Genomic DNA, 15,182 nt, shown 5'->3' on the forward strand with positions numbered 1-15,182 from the left:
AATTAATAAATAAAAAGTGATTTTATTAAATACGAAAAGTAGGACTTAAGTGGTTCCACGTAATAACAGGCAGAACAAAGTGAATTACCAAGCAAAATAAAATAAAACATGCAAGTCTAAACCTAATATAGTAAGAAAGTGATTACAGATGAAATCTCACCCTCAGAGATGTTCCAGTAAGCTTCTTTTACAGACTAGCCTCCTTCTAGTCTGGGTCCAGCAATCACTGACACCCCTGTGGTTACTGTCCTTTGTTCGAGTTTCTTTCAGGTATCCTTGGGGGTGAAGAGGCTATCTCTTGAGCCAGCTGAAGACAAAATGGAAGGGTCTCCCAGGGGCTTAAATAGACTTTCTCTTGTGGGTGATGACCTCCTCCTCTCTCCTATGCAGAATCCAGCTGCAAGCTGGAGTTTTGGAGTCACATGGGGAAGTCACATGTCCATGCATCACTCAGAATTTTACAGGTGGCAGCCATTGTTCACATGCTACCTTGAATGTTCCCAGGTAGACTTCTTATGTGGATTGGAGTCTTCCAAGGTTCCATTGTCTGTTAAGTGTTTCTTGATTGGGCACTTAACTTGCAAATTCTTTTCTTAAGAAGCTGACCAAATACCTTACTAAGGCTACTTAAAATCAAACAAGTACACAGCCAATATTCCTAACTTCGAATACAAAAATGATACATGTATACAAATAGAATGAATATATTCAGTAGCTCATAACCTTTGCAGAGATATGTTACATGGCATATCTAGCATATTCCAGTTATGTCATATTTACTTTCATAAGTATATTTCCATAAAGCATTATGGGGTGCAACATCACAAATGGATTAGGCATTTATATATATCACACCTGCAGCAACACTGGGTAGGATTAAAAAAATCTAAATTCTCACACTGAGGCCATTTCTACACTACCTCGTATGTTGGCAAAATGTATGTCACTCAGGGATGTGAATATTCCCCCCCCCCCCCAGGAACGTCAATCATACCTGCATAAGTGGTAGTGTGCACAGCACTGTGTCAATGGGATAGCTTTTCCCATTGACATAGCTATTGCCACTCATTGGGGGTGGTTGAATTATGCCGACAAGAGAGCTCTCTCCCATCAGCATAGAGTGGCTAGACGAGAAATCATACAGTGGTGCAGCTGCATTGGTACAGGTGGGCCGCTATAAGCTCACTAGTGTAGACATAGCCTTAGACTCAAGACAACTGCTAAATGCCTCAGATTAGGTAAAATTTCCCCTTATGCATATTATTGGATAACTGACCATTATGGGGATGAGTGAGGGATATAAACCTTCAGAAACATGATACTTAACCTATTTGGCTATTCCAATATTCCTCTAGCTTCAAACTGTGTAAATACAGATCTGGGGACACTAATAGAAGCCAGGTGTGTGTATTTGGAAAAAATTGGCATTCTCTATGGAGAGACTTTTAAAAAAAAATTATTCATTATGAATTTAACATTCACATAATTGACAAGATTATGGACCTAATCCTGCACTTTCAAAGTCAATGGCAAAACTCCCATTGACTTCAACAGAAACAGGATTGGCCCCCGTAAAGATTGTTTACCATTTACTATGAAAGAATTGATTAATACTTGGATTATTGATATGTTAACATCGATAAAGAGGCATTACAATCTACTTTAGGAAGTATCCAAGATTATGAATGACCATCATTATGACCATCATAGTCAAAACTAGTGCAGAGTGAATAAGAAAAACAATTTTCTGCGAATATTAGTTTGATTTATTTTTTCTAAAGCAAATTCCCTGAGTCCAAACTCTTTGATTTCACTTTTTGTGAATATTCTGGCTTCTAGCATACACAATCACAGGCATCAATGTTTGTGGGATCAAACAGTCAATTTGAATGAACGTTGCAGAACATTTGTGTGCCAACAGAACAGTAAGTGCTATGCATTGAACAAATGTTACAAATTATTTGGCCAGGCCTAGTCATGGTATCTTGGAGTAAATTCTTGTTTCAGACCATTTTGTGTAGGTGGCGCCAATGGATATTTAAGGAACATTATAGATGTAAAATTTGTTTAGGAAGAAAAAAGAAGTGCTGAATGTGAATTTACTTACCACGTATCTTAATCACTAATGGAAAAGCCATTAGGTAAAATATATTGGAAGAGCGTGCCACAAAAAATATTTCCCACAGCACTCAAACAGAACAGTTACAAGTTAATATGAAACAATAGCTAACTCCCCACCTCCTGAAACTAATACGAGAAGATATGTTTTTAAAATGTGTTAAGATGGTATAAATTGCCATTATTTCATTTATTAAACATGCTTTACTGCCAGCTACAAGCTGGCAAACCACTAGTAAGATGTAAAATTAATTCCCCTGCACATGAGAAGCCAGGGATATGTAATCTATAAAGTAACACCAGAGGTGATTTAAGACCCTCAATATAGGACCATGTGAGTTAAGACTAATTGTTTTAGCAGGGAAATAAGGGCTAGTGGAGAGATGCTGCAGTGCATGGACCACAATATAGGACAGCAGTATTAACAGTAGTTATTTTATAGTGCCCCCAAAGTGTGCTAGACTCCTGAAAGTACTGATACAGCCCTGCCCTGCAATGTGCTGAGTAATCTGACCCTAATTAGGCAAGGCACTTAAGCATGTGCTTAATTTTAAGCATGGGAGCAATCCCATTGACTTTTGGGAGTGCTCATCTGTTTAAATTAGAAAAATTGAAATACTGAAGACTCTCATAGCACAGGAAAACTATTTGCCAGCCAGCTCTTGTTAGAATGCTCAACCCATAATGCATAAAAGGGCTGGTCCCCAAATATCTTGCTTAATATCACACGTCCTTAAGGGTCAGAATTATAGCTGGTTGGGAGTTTTCCAAAAAAATCTTTTTCCTCAGAAAATGTCAATTTGACAAAATCTATACTGTTCATGGGAAAGGGTTGGTTTCAGTAAAACTCCTGCATCAAAATTTCTTGGAGAAAAAAAAGTTCAAAATAGTTGAAATGAAAATTTTTAGTTTTAGTTCAAAATGACTTTTAGAACATAAGAACGGCCGTACTAGGTCAGACCAAAGGTCCATCTAGGCCAGTATTCTGTCTACCGACAATGGCCAATGCCAGGTGCCCTAGAGGGAGTGGACCTAACAGGCAATGATCAAGTGATCTCTCTCCTGCCATCCATCTCCATCTTCTGATAAACAGAGGCTAGGGACACCATTCCTTACCCATCCTGGCTAATAGCCATTAATGGACTTCACCACCATGAATTTATCCAGTTCTCTTTTAAACACTGTTATAGTCCTAGCCTTCACAACCTCCTCAGGTAAGGAGTTCCACAAGTTGACTGTGCTCTGTGTGAAGAAGAACTTCCTTTTATTTGTTTTAAACCTGCTGCCTATTAATTTGATTTGGTGACCCCTAGTTCTTGTATTATGGGAATAAGTAAATAACTTTTCCTTATCCGCTTTCTCCACATCACTCATGATTTTATATACCTCTATCATATCCCCCCTTAGTCTCCTCTTTTCCAAGCTGAAGAGTCCTAGCCTCTTTAATCTCTCCTTATATGGGACCCGTTCCAAACCCCTAATCATTTTAGTTGCCCTTTTCTGAACCTTTTCTAGTGCCAGTATATCTTTTTTGAGATGAGGAGACCACATCTGTATGCAGTATTCGAGATGTGGGCATACCATCGATTTATATAAGGGCAATAATATATTGTCAGTCTTATTCTCTATCTCCTTTTTAATGATTCCTAACATCCTGTTTGCTTTTTTGACCACCTCTGCACGTTGCATGGACATCTTCAGAGACCTGTCTACGATGACTCCAAGATCTTTTTCCTGACTTGTTGTAGCTAAATTAGCCCCCATCATATTGTATGTATAGTTGGGGTTATTTTTTCCAATGTGCATTACTTTACATTTATCCACATTAAATTTCATTTGCCATTTTGTTGCCCAATCACTTAGTTTTGTGAGATCTTTTTGAAGTTCGTCACAGTCTGCTTTGGTCTTAACTATCTTGAGCAGTTTAGTATCATCTGCAAACGTTGCCATCTCACTGTTTACCCCTTTCTCCAGATCATTTATGAATAAGTTGAATAGGATCGGTCCGAGGACTGACCCTTGGGGAACACCACTAGTTACCCCTCTCCATTCTGAGAATTTACCATTTATTCCTACCCTTTGTTCCCTGTCTTTTAACCAGTTCTCAATCAATGAAAGGACTTGCCCTTTTATCCCATGGCAGCTTAATTTACATAAGAGCCTTTGGTGAGGGACCTTGTCAAAGGCTTTCTGGAAATCCAAGTACACTATGTCCACTGGATCCCCCTTGTCCACATGTTTGTTGACCCCTTCAGAGAACTCTAATAGATTAGTAAGACACGATTTCCCTTTACAGAAACCACGTTGACTATTGCTCAACAGTTTGTTTTTCTGTGTGTCTGACAATTTTATTCTTAACTATTGTTTCGACTAATTTGCCCGGTACCGACATTAGACTTACTGGTCTGTAATTGCCGGGATCACCTCGATAGCCCTTTTTAAATATTGGTGTTACATTAGCAATCTTCCAGTCATTGGGTACAGAAGCCGATTTAAAGGACAGGTTACAAACCTTAGTTAATAGTTCCGCGACTTCACATTTAAGTTCTTTCAGAACTCTTGGGTGAATTCCACCTGGTCCCGGTGATTTGTTAATGTTAAGTTTATCAATTAATTCCAAAACCTCCTCTAGTGACACTTTAATCTGTGACAGTTCCTCAGATTTGTCACCTACAAAAGCCGGCTCAGGTTTGGAAATCTCCCTAACATCCTCAGCCGTGAAGACTGAAGCAAAGAATCCATTTAGTTTCTCCGCAATGACTTTATCGTCTTTAAGCGCTCCTTTTGTATCTCGATCATCAAGGGGCCCCACTGGTTGTTTAGCAGGCTTTCTGCTTCTGATGTACTTAAAAAACATTTTGTTATTACCTTTGGAGTTTTTGGCTAGCCATTCTTCAAACTCCTCTTTGCCTTTTCTTATTACATTCTTGCACTTAATTTGGCAGTGTTTATGCTCCTTTCTATTTGCCTCACTAGGATTTGACTTCCACTTTTTAAAGGAAGTCTTTTTATCTTTCACTGCTTCTTTTACATGGTTGTTAAGCCACGGTGGCTCTTTTTTAGTTCTTTTACTCTGTTTCTTAATTTGGGTATACATTGAAGTTGGGCCTCTATTATGGTGTCTTTAAGAAGCGCCCATGCAGCTTGCAGGGATTGCACTTTAGTCACTGTATTTTTTAACTTCTGTTTAACTAACCCTCTCATTTTTGCGTAGTTCCCCCTTTGAAATTAAATGCCACAGTGTTGGGCTGTTGAGATGTTCTTCCCACCACAGGGATGTTGAATGCTATTGTATTATGGTCACTATTTCCAAGCGGTCCTGTTATAGTTACCTCTTGGACCAGCTCCTGCGCTCCACTCAGGACTAAATCTAGAGTTGCCACTCCCCTTGTGGGTTCCCGTACCAGCTGCTCCATGAAGCAGTCATTTAAACTTTGAAATTTTAATTACTTTGTAGTAAAAAAAAGTTAAGGTTGAAATTATTTTTATTTTTTAGGAGAACAAAACATTTCAATTGAGCCAATCCAATTTTGGGGGGGGGGGGCTCATTCTTTTGAAGAAATGTTGGAAACTTTGACTTTTTGTCCAGATTTTGGAAGGGAAAAAGTTTGAAATCTCAAACTCTCATGCAACATGACAATTGTTTGCCACCCAAATGCTCAGCACTTTGCAGAACTGAGTCCGTACTGCAAAAATGGTCTGTTCCTCAAAGACATTGCGATCTAATTTCACACATGATGCAATAAAGGAGACAGCAAAACAGGAGACAGTAAAACAACAGAGGGAAGAAAAGTTTTTACTCAGAGAAGGCTTGTGCGCAGCATTGTTGAACAAAATTTACATTATCTGTCTCTCTTTTGTTAGTTTCTATCTATCTACCTATATAATATCTATGTAATATCTAGGTATATAGAGAGGCATATAATATACATTTATATATAATAATTTATACATATATTATGTATACATAGAAAAATATTTAACTTGTGATAAGTAGTAAGTTAAGTTCTGTTGAATTTCCTATACATATTTTGCTTTTGTTTTCATGTATTGTTGAATATTAACTGTATAGATTTACAAGTGAACTTGAATTGAATAGCTTGTTAAAGCTATGTCCATTTAATACCAATTAGTGGGATCATCTCCCTTTTGTGATCTGCATGATTTCTCATTTCACTGGAGAGCTTTGTTCCACAAATTGTTAATCTGACTAAAACAGAGTACTAAACAATAATTTCCATATTTCCAGGAGTAAAATGAAAATACAGTAGCCTCTTGGTAGATCAAATATTTGGGGGAAGAGGAAGACTTGCAGAAATCTGCATAGATCAGGTAATTTAGTCTCAACACATCCTTCATAAAAGCACCTAGTGCTTTCAGTGAGAAAATAAGCGTGCAAGTCAGCATGAAATTCCACATGCAGTCATGTCCTGTAAGTGCACTATTAAATAATACTCAGATGTAACATTTTCCAGGTGTTTTGCAATAATACTGGTTGGGTCATGTACTCATAACAAGCGTTAACATTCCTCACGGAAGATTCAAAGTTTGAAGTGACTTTTGCTATCATAAAATGAGGGATAATCTGTGGTCTGACTTCCACTATGGCATCTTCTTAAGTCTAGGCCTCCCTCATCTCTCCCGTCTTCCAGCTTCAGGTGGGTTAGTGCTGGATAAAGTCCATTTTCTCTGTCATGCAATTCCAAAAGCATTGGGAAGCAGAAAAAGCCAAAGCTGTCGTTTATGAGAGCATAAGGCAGTGAGGAAAGTAAAACATTTATTTTCTCACTGTAGCACCTACCACCGCACAATATTTCTGCACATGGCTGGAAGTAGAAAATCAAGTAATCTACCAGATTGTTCTCATGAGCTTTTCAGCTCAATATTATGTCGAAAAGGGTGTGCCTGTAAGGGGTGTGTGCATAACCAGACCAACTATAACATATGGCTGAAGTGTAATCTTCAATGTTTGTAGTGACACTTGGGACGTGGGGCAGTGGTTGCATGATAGTCTACAGACTCTGCTTGACCCATGCAGAAGTACTATCAGTGCGTGGTTTCTTCCAGACACACTCCAGGAATTTTCTTCCTTTGCAGTGAAAAAAGGGTAGGGGTAGGTGGATGTGTTTGAGGAAGTGAGTGGGAGTTAGGTCACATTTGTTTAGACGGAAAGGTGGGACAGACACACAAAAACAAAAGAAATGCTGCCTTTGAAGAGTTAAAAAAAGAAAAAGAAAAAGAGATTGATTGCTGACAGTCTCATGATTTTGTTTCTGCCTTTAAATAACTTGAATGAGCAGCAGAAAAAACAGAACTGTCTGTCTTTTTTTAAACAGCTGTTGAATGGAGCTCCAGGACAGCGTTGTATAAAATGCATTGTACTTAGGTTTGCAGAATATACCTTCATTTACTAGACCTTTCTGCTATGGTTTACCTTTTGGTGCCCTGGAAATGTACTTATTTCATGTCTTTGGGCATTATTTCTGAAATGTTGGAAAGGATGGCTGAGTGGCCTAAGATTCAGGGTTGGATTCATGTCTGATCTCAGGATGCACAGTTTGAAATCTCATCCTTCCAAGGTAGACATATTAAGTTCCATGCAGTACCATTATGTAGTGGTCTTTTGGATCAGTCCTTAGAAACCAAGGTTCTTTCTGCTTTGTGTATATAATAAAGGCCAGCTTTTCTGAGCAAGGCCTGTTTGTGTAAGTGTAAATTTGCACCTTCACTTTTTAAACACTCACGCCTATACATTCAAGTACACAGAAATCAGAGCTTGAAAACCATGTGCACGGATCTCTGGTCATGTGCTGCTTAGCCAGTCGGTCCCCAGCCTGTAGCGGTGCATGGGATTCTTCTGTCTTAAATGCAGGACTCTGCACTTGTCCTTGTTGAACCTCATCAAATTTCTTTTGGCCCAATCCTATAATTTGTCTAGCTCCCTCTGTATCCTATCCCCATCCTCCAGCATGTCCTCCCAGTTTAGTGTCATCTGCAAACTTGCTGAGGGTGCAATCCACGCCATCCTCCAAATCATTAATGAAGATATTGAACAAAACTGGCTCCAGGACCCATAGGCGCTGACTCCGTGGGTGCTCCGGGGCTGGAGCACCCATGGGGAATAATTGGTGGGTGCTCAGCACCCCGTCTCCCCGCCTCCTCCCCTGAGTGCGTTGTGTGCCCGCTGTTTCCCCCTAGCTCCCAGCACTTGCACTGCAAAACAGCTGTTTCATGTGGCTGTCGGGGAGGAGGGAGAACCCCGCATGCTCGGGGAAGAGGCAAGGCTGGGGTGGGGATTTGGGGGAGGGGTCCATTGGGGCAGGGAGGGGGGCGGAGTTGGGGCAGGGACTTTGCAGAAGGGGTTGGAATGGGGGTGGGGCAGGGACAGGGAAAGGGTGGAGTCGGGGCGGGACAGCATGAGCACCCACTGGCGCTAGGGAAAGTTGGCACCTATGCCAGGACCGACCCTTGGGGCACTCCGCTTGATACTGTAAAATGAAGGGTTTGTCCCAGTGTCCTTGGCAAAAGCAACTGGTACACCAGTTACTGTGCATCAGTGGTCCATTTGCCCGCTCTAGTAGCTAATGGCTCACAGGTCTCACAGCCAGTGCCAGGTTTCTGCTTGTTCCCACGTTTCCTCTAGCAGTGCCTGAGCTCTTCAGGATATAGATCCCTAGCAGGTCAGGTCACTCCATTTTATACAAAGATTTTACTCGTGATCCCTTGAATTGTCTTTGGTGAAGGGACTATGTCTTATTCTGTTTTGCAAAGGACCTCATGCATACACTTGTCATGCTATATATATGATCATCTCTAACAGCAGGTGATAGTGTACTGATAATCTGGGTTTCAGAATATATTTTATTATGGAAAATCCCACTGACACAAATCCTGTTGCAATCTAAATCAGGGGAATGGATCCAATTTCAGTCTACAATATGCACAATCGAACAAGTTAACACTGATTCCAACTCTCAAAATCTTGGTTTTCTTTCCTGTAGGAAATTGCTTAATGGTTAGTCAGAAAAACACCTCTCTGAATTCATTCATGAAACTGAGACGGGGAAGACACTCTTACGGATACACTATCCACCCTGCATGAAGGGATTTAGATGGAATCACAGATCTCCCATGAATAGGAATCATGCCATTAAATCCCTATGGATCATAAATGAACATTTATCTCTTAAGTGTAGTCAGCTAGAGAAACTCTGACAGCGTAAGTGCAGCAGGATATCATTTCACAAGCTAAAAAATCCAAAGACTTGGAAATAATTGTTCGTGCCATGAGTTACTCAAATCAGCTATTGCACTTCCTTCCTAGCTTTTGACTGTATTTCTTAGTTCTCTTTTTCTGGGGAACTTAGTTTGGTTTTAAGTCATATTTTATAGTGCAGCTCTTCCTTTTGAGGCAGCAGAGGCATTTTTATAACTTTAGATTGCAAGCCTTTGGAGGATTTAACCAATTCATTAGGACCCAGTCCTAGTCCCACTGAAATCAACAAGTGTTTTGTGATTGATTTCAGTGGGAGCAAGATTTGGAATGAAAACAAATGTCAAAATCATGGAATTTCCCATGAAATGGAAATTTTGGTCCCTACACAGTTGTACACGTGTTGAAACCCTGTTGTGTAACACAGTGCGAGGAGGAGATGTGAGATTGGCACAAGGGAACCTTCCTAGAGAATTGCCTGATATTTATTTAGCCATTGATTTCATTTATAATTATAAGAGGGGGCACTTTTATAGGTTCCAATGGCAGTTAGGCACCCAATTCTCAGTGAATGTCAATGCGAGTTAGACACCTTTGTGCCTTTGCAAATGTCCCCCTAAGAGCCCATCCTGTGCTCTGCATTTGTGTTCAAAGTCTAAATATTAATGATCAATGTTATTGTAAGATCTGGGCTCAAATTGCAGCAAGGGAGGCTTAGGTTGGACATTATGAAAAACTTCCTGTCATGTTGGTTAAGCACTGGAATAAATTGCCATGGGGGGTTGTGGAATCTCCATCATTGGAGATTTTTAAGAGCAGGTTAGACAAACACCTGTCAGGAATGGTGTAGATAAAACTTAGTCCTGCCATGAGTTCAGGGGACTGGACTAGATGACCTCTCAAGGTCTCTCCCAGTCCTACAGCTCTATGATTCTATGAATTTCTGCCATATTACTAAATGTGCAGTGTGTTGGGGAGGGCAACTGTCCTTCTTGATGGAATTGGTTTGGGGTAGGGGGAAAGGGATGTCATGAAGCATACTAGAACATTATGAGTGCAGCAGACATATCACTAGAGCTGTTCTGAGAGAAACTCTGACATAAAAAACATCATTCTGAACAGGAACAAAAATTCAAAATTTTGAAATTTCCTATGAAACTAAATTTCTGTAAAAAAAAAAAATTATTTTGGGTCAATCAAAACATTTTAATGTCAATATTTTTATATTAGTTTTATATTTTATCATTTTATAAATAGGCAATTGGCATTGTAATTAGGTTTGTAAGTGGAATTCTAATTGGCTTGGTGTCTCGTAATTGGTATTCTAACTGATTTGGTACTTGTTTTGCTCAATTGGTATTCTCACGGATCACTTGTAACTGCTGTTCCAATTGGTATTATTCTATCTATGCTATGCTTTGCTATATTTTGGAAAGACACAAAGGACCGGATCCTCAGTTGGTGTAAATTGACAGAGATTCGTTAAAGACAGTGCAGGTTTGCCCACCCCAAATGTTCAAAAACCATGAGCCAGGCCCCTAAAAAGCATGAGATTACCAAACAAACATACAAAACCACAGCCAGGTTCTTTCTATTTCCCTTCTTGTTTCTGATCCTTGAGGGTGCACTTGGTCACATTTTCACGCTTTTCTCTGCAACCCTGAGGACTAGAAACTTACTTTAAACAAAATGAAACCAGAGATACCCCTCTAATTGAATGAATCTAGGAACTGTGATGTTTCAAAAAGCATTTTATATTGTGGACTTGTGACAAAATTGCACTAGCTGGCAATGCAGCAATGCTGCTACACCAGTGTACATCAGCTGAAGATCTAGTGATTAGAAAGATGATAATTGTTTGCAACATTACATTCTTGTTAATGTTGTCATTATGAAGATGATAATGTCATTGTCATTGATAATAATGGAGGGGCTGGTGAGAGATGTACCCTCACGAGTATCCTCTGGTTTAGCAACTTGAGGTTGAGTGTTTAGCAACTTGCAGTATTGGGCCCAATATTTTTTTTAGAGCATCTTGAAGTGCTTTATGATGATGGAGGGGTATTATTCCCATTTAACAGATAGGCAAATTGTGACACAGAGTTCAAATGACTTGTCCAAGGCTACACACTGAGTCAATGGCAGAAACTGGAGCAGATCCCTGGTTTATTTACTCTTACTCCCTGCTCTGCTAAACACCACTGAACAATCACTTCACATACTACTGTTGTTTAGTGGGCAAACTTTTTTTTTAATACAATGCAGCTCAGCAATACACCAAATTGCATCATATTAGTACACCAACATTCCAATAATAGTCGGAGACCCATTGGTGCATATTTTTCCTTACCACTCCTTTCTCTGCAGGGCAAATACCTCATCTGCTCAGCTTTAGAAATGTAATTATTAAAAGCTGGATTTTTGTGCTTTTTAATATCAAACGTTTCATGATGTATTCTGTAGTATTAAATCCTTGCCTGCCTTCTATGTCCACACACTGATTCTCATATCACTTCCACAAGATCTATGCATTTTGTCTTTAAACATTTATTTAGAAGCCAAAGAGGAAGAGGTGGAGTAGGCAGGAGCTCTGTGGTGAAGCAGAGAAACAAAACAATGTGTGGTAGTTTTAGGGACAATACTGTTTTCTTTTTCTTGCTCAGTTTTAGGAGAAAGTGATTCTCTTTCTGAGTGTTTACCATTAACATTTCTGTGTCCCATGGGAGATTTTCTGTGTACTTGAAAATTCAGAAGGCGGCATCTTGGTCCTTCAGAATTCTGGTTATGCAGCCTGAACCTTATGCTGTTCATTTAAAACACCAAAGCATAATATCTTGACAAATCACAGTAGGCTAATTTGGCTTTTACTATTGTGGTGTTTAGATGCTGCTTGTATTATTAGAACTGGGAGCACTGGCTGTTGGGAGTCTGAAAGGACAGGAAACAGGAAGGAGGGGGAGGAGTTGAGGAGGCTGGGAGAGTTACAGAGTGTGCAGCTACAGCTTGGTAAAGAGATTTCCACTGTAAATAAAGTTCTGTTAAAGTTTGTTAATACCTTGCCTGGTGGATACAACAACTGTACATCTAGCAGAGGGAGGAGAACTGTTCTTTCCATGTCCTGCAGTGAACATGGACTGGAGCAAATTTACAGAGAAAGCACATGAGTTTCCAAGGTTCAGATCTCTCAAGAGTCAAACAGTTATTCATTGTGAATTCATCTCTCTATGTGACAGATGGTTCTTCTTGGTGATCCAGGAAAGCAATCCTATTCCGAAAGCTTTTGAGCACATGCTTAAGCCCCAACTGATTCATTGCTTTCCTGATTTGAAGCCTCTGAGACGAATCTCCCACTGTGTCCCTAGAGCAAATTTGAGACTTTAGGGGCAGATTTCTTAGAGGTAAAACTGTTTAGTAAAAAGCTGCTGTTATTGTTTTTTTTAATTGAGAACAACCTGTGAGTTGCAATGAGGAGGTGCAATCTCAAGACAGAGTCCAGCAGACCTTAACAGAACATATTCGGTGTCAGTGCTCCCTTGGGGCAAAGAAGAGCAGCAGTGTGGCTGTATCATTTACATGGGAAGCCTCACACTTACTGAGTGCTGCCAGTGTGTTCAGTGCTATGCAATGCACAGGGAAAGACATGAGATTTGTCCCAAGGGAATTGCACTGTATGGGATTGTTTATTCACACAAACAATCCCATAGACATCTCTGCTACTACTTGAATAGCCCAAGAAGGATTTGGACCTAAAGCAAGACAGACAATACAGGATAGACACAAAATATACTACCTGGCAGAATGAAGGCCCAAGTTTAAAGATTATAGTAGATCATAGAATCATAAAACTGGAAGGGAACTTGAGAGGTCATCCAGTCCAGTCCCCTACCCTCAAGACAGGACTAAGTATTATCTAGACGATTCCTGACAGATGTTTGTCCAACCTGCTCTTAAAAATCTCCAGTGATGGAGATTCCACAACGTCCCTAGGCAATTTATTCCAGTGCTTAATCACCCTGACAATTAGGAAGTTTTTCATAATGTCCAACCTAAACTTCCCTTGCTGCAATTTAAGCCCATTGCTTCTTGCCCTAGCCTCAGAGGTTAAGAAGAACAATTCTTCTCCCTCCTCCTTGTAACAACCTTTTATTTACTTGAATGGTGATTTGTGGCTATGTTGGATTCACAAAATAAGTGTGTTTTAAGTAGAGATTAGAATAAAGTAAGTCTGTGTGTGTGTGGGTCATTTAGAACATATATGGACATAAAGGGTGGCTTAAGGTCAAGAAACAAAACTGAGTGAAAGGAGAAGTAGGGGGAAGGGTAGACTTGCACTGAGCATGTACAGCAAGAGCAGGAGTAAGAGGAAATGATAGCAGAGTTATAAGCAGAAGCAGAATTGTGCAGAGCTTTTGAAGTGAGGTGTGTTTCAGATTGCAGGCCATTTGAACAACTATTTCTGCTGTGTTTCCCAGGTTGCCATCCACAGAACTATGGCAATTTCCCACTGTCCTCCATACAATAGGTGTGTATCACAATTTTGCTTGAAATGGACACAACATTGTGACACCTTGGATTCTGCATCTGACTCTATAACACTGAAAAGCTACATGTATTTGTTTAGAAGGGGAGGGCCATGGGTCACCCCAGAGAAGAAGCTGGAAAAACCATGAACACAATGGCAAGTGTCAGTGAGAGATGAGTGGCGGCCCAGGAGAGCAGTAGCAGAAGTTCCAAATTTGACATCCTGAACCTGGACATAAGTATCACAAAATTTATTTGGAGAAAAATTGAATGACTTTTTTTTTAAAGGTATAAATGAATTTAAATAGTTTCTTCTCCTTTCTTCAGAACATCAGCACAGCCACAGGAGGAGGGGGAGAGACAGGGCATGAGGAGAACATGTGCTTTTTGCTATGCCATTGATGTCCTCCTCAAAACATCTGCAGGACTCATGCATGCTTACCTCTTGGGTCATCTCACCATACATCTATACTTCCGAGGCCTACTCAATCCACCTAAACTGTTTATCACTTACACTTATCCTCCTCCCATATGGCAGCACCTAACACTTGATCTTTATTATTTTTGTAATCATGTCCCCTTAGACACTCAGAGCAGACTTTAATAGATTTCTCTAAACAGGTGCAAAAGTGTCTCTTGGGGGAATGCATGATGCAATCTGAACTGTTGCCACATTCACAGCTGTGGGGCTCTTACAATTTATTTATATATTTATTTCTTCACTCCTGTGATGTGCACTTGTGCCTCATTGACAATGTGCTTAGTTGAATAGGGAACATTTAGGTTCAGTGCTTGTTGTTTCCTGAAGAGAAGGTTCACTTTACAAAGTATCATTAAAATGCTCAAAAATATCTATCCACATGCTTCGCAATCCATCTGTAGGGACCCGATTCAAATAAAGGGGAGTCTTTCCACTTACTTCCCTGGGCTTTGGATCAGGCTCTACTCGAGATGAGGAAAAATGTCCCCTATGGTCTAGAGTTGTACAATTAAGTTAGTTATCCTCTACATTGTACACCAGGTTCAGTTAATCCAGTGTACATTTGGAGTACCTGACCTCCACTAAAATCACTGTACTTATTTTGACATTACACCAGAGTAACTGAAATTAGAAGATAATCCTCTGTCTGAAAAGCTTTAAAACTTTCTGAAAACTATTTTATTCCACACTTTTAAGTTGCAACCATTACAAGAAATTGTCTTATACCATTCTCCCTGAATTGTTTTAACACACACCGTATCTTCATTCCACTAGCAAATCAGTGTATCTTTTCATTTTGAAACAGCAGAATAAGTGCTCTGTTAGCAACTGCTAAGAAGCCACCCACAA

Source organism: Trachemys scripta, chromosome 8 (genome assembly GCF_013100865.1).
Source record: "Trachemys scripta elegans isolate TJP31775 chromosome 8, CAS_Tse_1.0, whole genome shotgun sequence".
Lineage (NCBI taxonomy): Eukaryota > Metazoa > Chordata > Testudines > Emydidae > Trachemys > Trachemys scripta.